Here is a 5,804-nt window from a genome sequence, read left to right as displayed (position 1 = left end):
TTCTTTCTTTTGTGGGTATGCAAAAAAGGAAAAAAAAACAGACTCAAAATACGTGTGTTGGCTAAATCATACAAGAAAATAGGGATAAATGCTGCACTTGTTTGTGCCACAGTCCACCACTTCACTCATCTGGGATTACCTAGTCTTCAGTGTCCACATGCCTTTTGCACCATTTTGGCCTTCAACACCCATCAAGTCATTAATTTCCTTCATTGAGTCTGCGATTAACTCATCCCCGCACTTCAGTTTACATTAGTTCTATAAAATAGGCCGTGAGACACACTTGCCACTCTTGCACGTGCGCAGCAGTTTGACTTCTAAGGTGATGACGTGGTCTATTATTTTGCTTTTGCACTTCTTACTTCTTACATGAATGCAGTAGTCCTGTGAAAACATTTGCATGTACACACACACACGACACACACGTGGGCGCTTGCAGCTGGTTCTGCAAAAGGTATGCCAAAATCTACAAATGAGAAGAACTATGAAGAGTTTTCAATCATCTATATGTGAGATAGTTTACGCTAAATTTAGAGTATATTAATACCTTGCTAATTTCTTACAACTATATTTTACCCTGTGAACGTACCATTTGAAGACTGTGATATTTGTTTTTGCGTCGTTGCTTTGGGTTTATATGGCTGCCGGCGAGTGGCTGTGAGTGGGAGAGCATTGCTCGTCCTGTTAGCAATAAGCTGTAATATCACAGAGATGAATTTCGACCCGACTGCCTCACGATACCGATGCAATAGCGCAGGTGCTAGCACATACTCGCGTTGGACTCCCGAGGCGGAAAGACTGCGTATGCAAAGGTTGCGTTCGACACACCTTTGTCACACCTAAGTCAACACGCCACCCGATGAAGAGCGGCGTCTTCTCGGAACCTCTGCACGGCTGTGTGCTTGTCTGGGAGTTTGCGAGTGAGGGACAGCCTATGCAAATGGCTTGTATGGATCAAGTTGCCGTGTCATCAGAGTGAGAGTGACAGGACTGAGTTCAGACCCCACTTTGTTTTCCGTGCATAATCACAGACCCTATTTTCTTTGTGTGTGTAATGTGTGATCGCCTCGTTTTCACATGAGCTAACTGGAGGTAGACATACTTGATTGCTGTCACTGTCCAGATGGTGTTTACAGGAGCTTTTGATTTATTTGTTAGATTGCAGTGTGCCACCCGCCCCGCACTGTAAATCTCTTTAGCACTGAATTGATGCCTGCCTTCAGTCGTTTTATTTTAACACTAAAAACTTATTTCTCGCAGATCTGAATAGTTAAGGCATCAGCTTCCTTACCGTGGATTGCCAACCCCGTCAGGTTGTTTTGTCGAGTGCCGTGCGAGTCGAATATCGCGCATCGACATCGGCTCACGTCGTGCTAGTACACAGCAGTCAAATAATTGCCCTTCTTTGATTTAAGTGTGCTCCAAATTGACCGTCTCAACCTACATATATGGGTCCATAACTTAAAAAAAAAATAAAAAAATACAGATATGCTCTCATTGGCTATCCTCTCGTCACGAAGCAACTCCATTTCACTCATATCGCCTTGTATGCATCAAAGATGTTTTTTTGGTTTTGTTTTTGTTTTTTGAGGGTAATGGGGGGTGATTTACTGTTGTTCCCACAGTGAGGCTGGACCTCTTTTTATTTATTTGATCTCATAAGGATTAGTTTCTGTAATTGTTTTGGTGTTTATCATTTCAGGCGGTTGATGTACTGATGATGACATGATGTATGACAGGCTGTGTTAGACGCACTGAATCTTGTAGTCGTGTATTTGCGTGGGGGTTGTGAGGTTCGGATCCTGTGTTTAAAACCTGGGAGCAGCTTTATTTCACTCAGACGTGAGGTCTGATGAAATAGACCGGGACCCGTTTAGGATGGTGTGTTAAACTGCTCAGCAGACACGTCTGAGGATGCCATTTTGTGTGACAACCACAGGAAGAGCAAGAAAGCCAATTAATTGTGAGCTGTCCAATTCTCTCATTGAGCACCTCCCTGTAAACGGAGTGAGAATGACGCTGGCCTGCCTTTAGAGGTCCTTTCTCAGAAGTTTCCATTGCTCTTGTTCGAAACAATTCAAAGGACATGTGGCTACCGGTACCGGTATCATTCCTCTTAACTAATCCCAAATGTTTTACATCTACTTATCTAGCTTCATCTACAAATGATAGGAAAAAAATAATTTGACAGTTCGGTGAAATCTGGCTTTTCGTGATACCATTCCAGAAGGTCTGACTAAAACTGAGTCGTATTGAAACCAAAGGCAATATTTCCCATAGGAAATAGGACATTTATATTTCCAGTGTAAACTATTCCAGTACAAAGAAAAAATGGGTGTCCTTTCTTGAATTTGGGTGATTCTCACCCTTATCAAATGGCTGTCATACACATTTTGTTGTATTGTGTTTAAAAACTGTGTTTGAAAATTCACTGATGGAATTCCGCAAAGCAAGCTTTTATTAACAACCCAAGGCAATAAAAAAACCTCCCTGTCTGCTCGGCATCACTCGGACAAGTTGGGGCAAGTTGGATCTTGACAGTGTAAGATGTTTGTTTCACCACACTTTATTTGGCCATTTGGTGGCTTATTTCACAGCCTCACTCAAACTATTTTGTGCTTGTTTTTCGAGCGCAACTCTTAAATAAGCCACAATGTGGCCCAAGAAAGTGTGATGAGAGTCTTACTATACTGAGTGCTTTTATTTTGAAGGCCTGACTTTTGACGGGATGTGAACTGCCGATGTTGCCTGAATGTTGAGAGAGGACTGGGAGGCGTATTGCTCTGATTTGTTTGTGAAAGCTTGCATTGTGGAAACCCTTTGTACACAACTTAGGAAATTTAATGAAAGCGCATTAAAAAAATAAATGCTTCTGATACTGGTTCAGCATCAAAGCGCGTATTTACCTCCGAACCTAACGCTAAAGAGGTGCTCAGTGGTAGTCGAGGATAGTCACAGCATTTGCGTAAAGGATTAAATGGCTTCTCCATGTGTGTTTGAGTGAAATGGCGAAACCCTCCGGAGGTGGAACTGCACTCCTTCTAGAGTTGAGGTTTTGTAGTTTTCTTTTCCTGCACTGATAATGATTTATAAGAGCCTGATAGTGAGCAACTCAGCAGGTTCTTTTGTCTTGACAATTAAATAAAACACTGTATATGTTTTGCTTCATCATTGCTTTAAATTAAAAGCTCAATGGACACATCAAAAGAGCCAAACGGTTTAGGATTTACATGAGGATTTGACATGAAGGGTACGTGCTAGATGAAATGACCAGATTGGTCATACAGTCAGTATTGGGCTTCATCTTCAACAATGTCGAACAAGCTGCTTTGTCCACCTGCTGATGAATTCAAACTGTTTTCCCCCCATGACAGCTAGACTGACTGGCTTGTAAGACTAAATCAGTCTTCACTCTTATGCTTTTGTCCAAAACAGGAAATTGATTGTTTTCAGTTGGTGATAGGAGCATGCTGGCCACTCATGTACCTCTTTCATATATATATATATATATATATATATATATATATATATATATATAGTGTGTAAATGGTCTCAGGCCAGACAATGACAGAGCCTGTTGCTCATGGTACCAAAACCTCACCTGTTCTGATCCATTCTATGCTGGTTTAAATGAAGGAACCATACTTGGGCATCTGACAAAACTGGCAGCCTTAAAAGCTTCTTAATTTATTGCAGTGTTTTTCACTCAGCATTTTGATTTTCATTTTTGTATTTTTTTTTTGTATTTTTTTTTTTACAAGCAAAAATATTTAAATTTCAATAAGTGCATATCAAGTTATAGATCATTGTAAATATTGTTGTGTGTAGTGTTTTAGAAAATCTATAAGGTCTTAAATTTACTACAGATGGTAGCATAAAGAAAAGGATTTTGAGTGCGTTTGGCTGGTACGGGTGCCATTTAAGTGAAGCTTACATAGCAACGACATCAATGTTTTTACATCACTACTTCCCAGCACAGCATTTTTTTAAACACAAAACATTTCAGTATCCTCGCTCCCCCAAATTTTGATTTGTTTTACATTTGCCGATGCGTTCTGCATTCAAGTTGCCCACCCTACTTATGATGCTGGTATAGATGAGATGTGTCCTGGCAGAAGTGTGCACCTGCCTTCGTATTTTTTTCTGCTCGTGACGTCTCCAAGGGTGACAGCAGTTGGAGTGTTGATGAGTGGGCTGCACTATAAGGCAGCTCGGCATCTGCCAAAAACACCATGTGCTTTAAATCCAACAAAAATACTGGCACCCAAACCAGCGACACAATCTGCTCCAAAATCTCCACTGGTTTAGTTTCTATGGATTTGAACCAATATGTCAAGAAACAGACTTCTCTAAATTAGGAACGAATGAATTAGTGACATGACATTGTCCCTGATTGTAAAGAGTCACACTAAGCCACTTGTCAAAACTTGATGTCAGCCTTACGTGGATCTGTTTGTGTATTGGCATATTTATCTTTTGATTATTGAAATTTGTATGATGGGGATTTTCTTTTATACCATCATTGTTATTGTCGAAGTACACCAATAAAAAACTTGTAAAAATGTAGTGGCTCTGTCTTTATATTGCGCACCACTCGTCATTTGCTGGCAAAGGCCAAACCAATCCAGTCTGTTTGGCGGCTCCATTTTTAAATATTCCCATTTAATATTTCGATTACAGTACACTGCAAACATGAGCTCACACGCTGGATGGCCACTGATGAGTTTATATCGCTGCATTAACAAATCACAGGCCAGATCAATAACGCGGTTCAATTGTAATCTTAGCAAGTGACAAAATCGACATCAGTTTGGTTGTTTCTCTGAAATAACCTTGTTCGAAATCTAATATGATTTCCCTGAAGGTGACTGAAAACTAAAATCCTGAGGCGCAACAAACAGAGAGAAAGCACAGGTTTTTTTCATCTCTGCTACTGAGACTTGTGGGCCACCGTTTAAGCAAATGTCTCACTCTCTCTCTCTCTCTCTCTCTCTCTCTCTCTCTCTCGATATAGATATAGATATAGATATAAACACAAATAATAAAAATATATAAATAATAAAAACTGTCACCAACCCGACTTCCTACAACCAACTGCAGGAAAGGCAAAGAAGAACCAATACCCAGACAAACCACAAAACTGCTAAGCGCATAAACACACAGTCAAATCTTAGTTTCAGAACCCCCATGTTTTTCCCTGAGCATGATTGTGATTGTAATTTCGGCACCTACCTAAGGAAATAAATACAAGTGGTAACTGATTTTTCTTGGTCCTTCGATACGGGTGTCAACATACCAGAAGATTCCAGTGGTGGAGACGACTTCCAGTTAAAAGAACGTGGCCACGGCAAGTAAGACACTTTCCCAGTGAGTTGAGACTCTTAAAAGCAGGTGTGGGCAAACTGCGGCCCTGGGGCCATATACGGCCCGTTAAATGTTTTAATCCGGCCCGCCGAACTTGAAAAAAATGAAATGAATAAACCTTATTGTTTTATTTTCTAAATAGTGTGGTTTTTCGATTACATATATATTGTTGTAATGCTTTTGTTCACTTTCATTTAAAATTAAATGTATTTTTTTCTCGGTTGAGGCGAGGTTAACAAAACACTCCATCCATCTGCTCCTGGTCCGGCCCCTCTGTCAAATTTTAGAACCCATTGTGGCCCGCCAATCAAAACGTTTGCCCACCCCTGCTTTAAAGGGTTAAAGAGTGAGTGAATTATATACTAATATCTCTGACAATTACCAGAAAATTAAATACCTATACTAAATAACCTCTTCCATTAAAATGAAATATTCTTATA

The 5,804-nt window shown here is 40.2% G+C and overlaps 1 protein-coding gene across 1 annotated transcript in view; it reads left to right on the top strand.

Annotated features, from left to right (window-relative positions):
* The window catches only part of b4galt5 (beta-1,4-galactosyltransferase 5), a 46,021-nt gene extending 41,455 nt beyond the window's left edge, over nt 1-4,566 (top strand). The window contains exon 9 of the mRNA XM_088291206.1: nt 1-4,566. This exon is cut by the window's left edge and continues 258 nt beyond it. The gene's annotated coding sequence lies outside the window, so the exon portion shown is untranslated.
* The last annotated feature ends 1,238 nt before the right edge of the window (nt 4,567-5,804 follow it).

This window comes from Idiotropiscis lumnitzeri, chromosome 3 (genome assembly GCF_059441095.1).
Source record: "Idiotropiscis lumnitzeri isolate Australia: NSW breed Sydney's pygmy pipehorse chromosome 3, RoL_Ilum_1.0, whole genome shotgun sequence".
Taxonomy (NCBI): domain Eukaryota; kingdom Metazoa; phylum Chordata; class Actinopteri; order Syngnathiformes; family Syngnathidae; genus Idiotropiscis; species Idiotropiscis lumnitzeri.
This window is presented reverse-complemented; position numbering and strand designations above follow the sequence as displayed.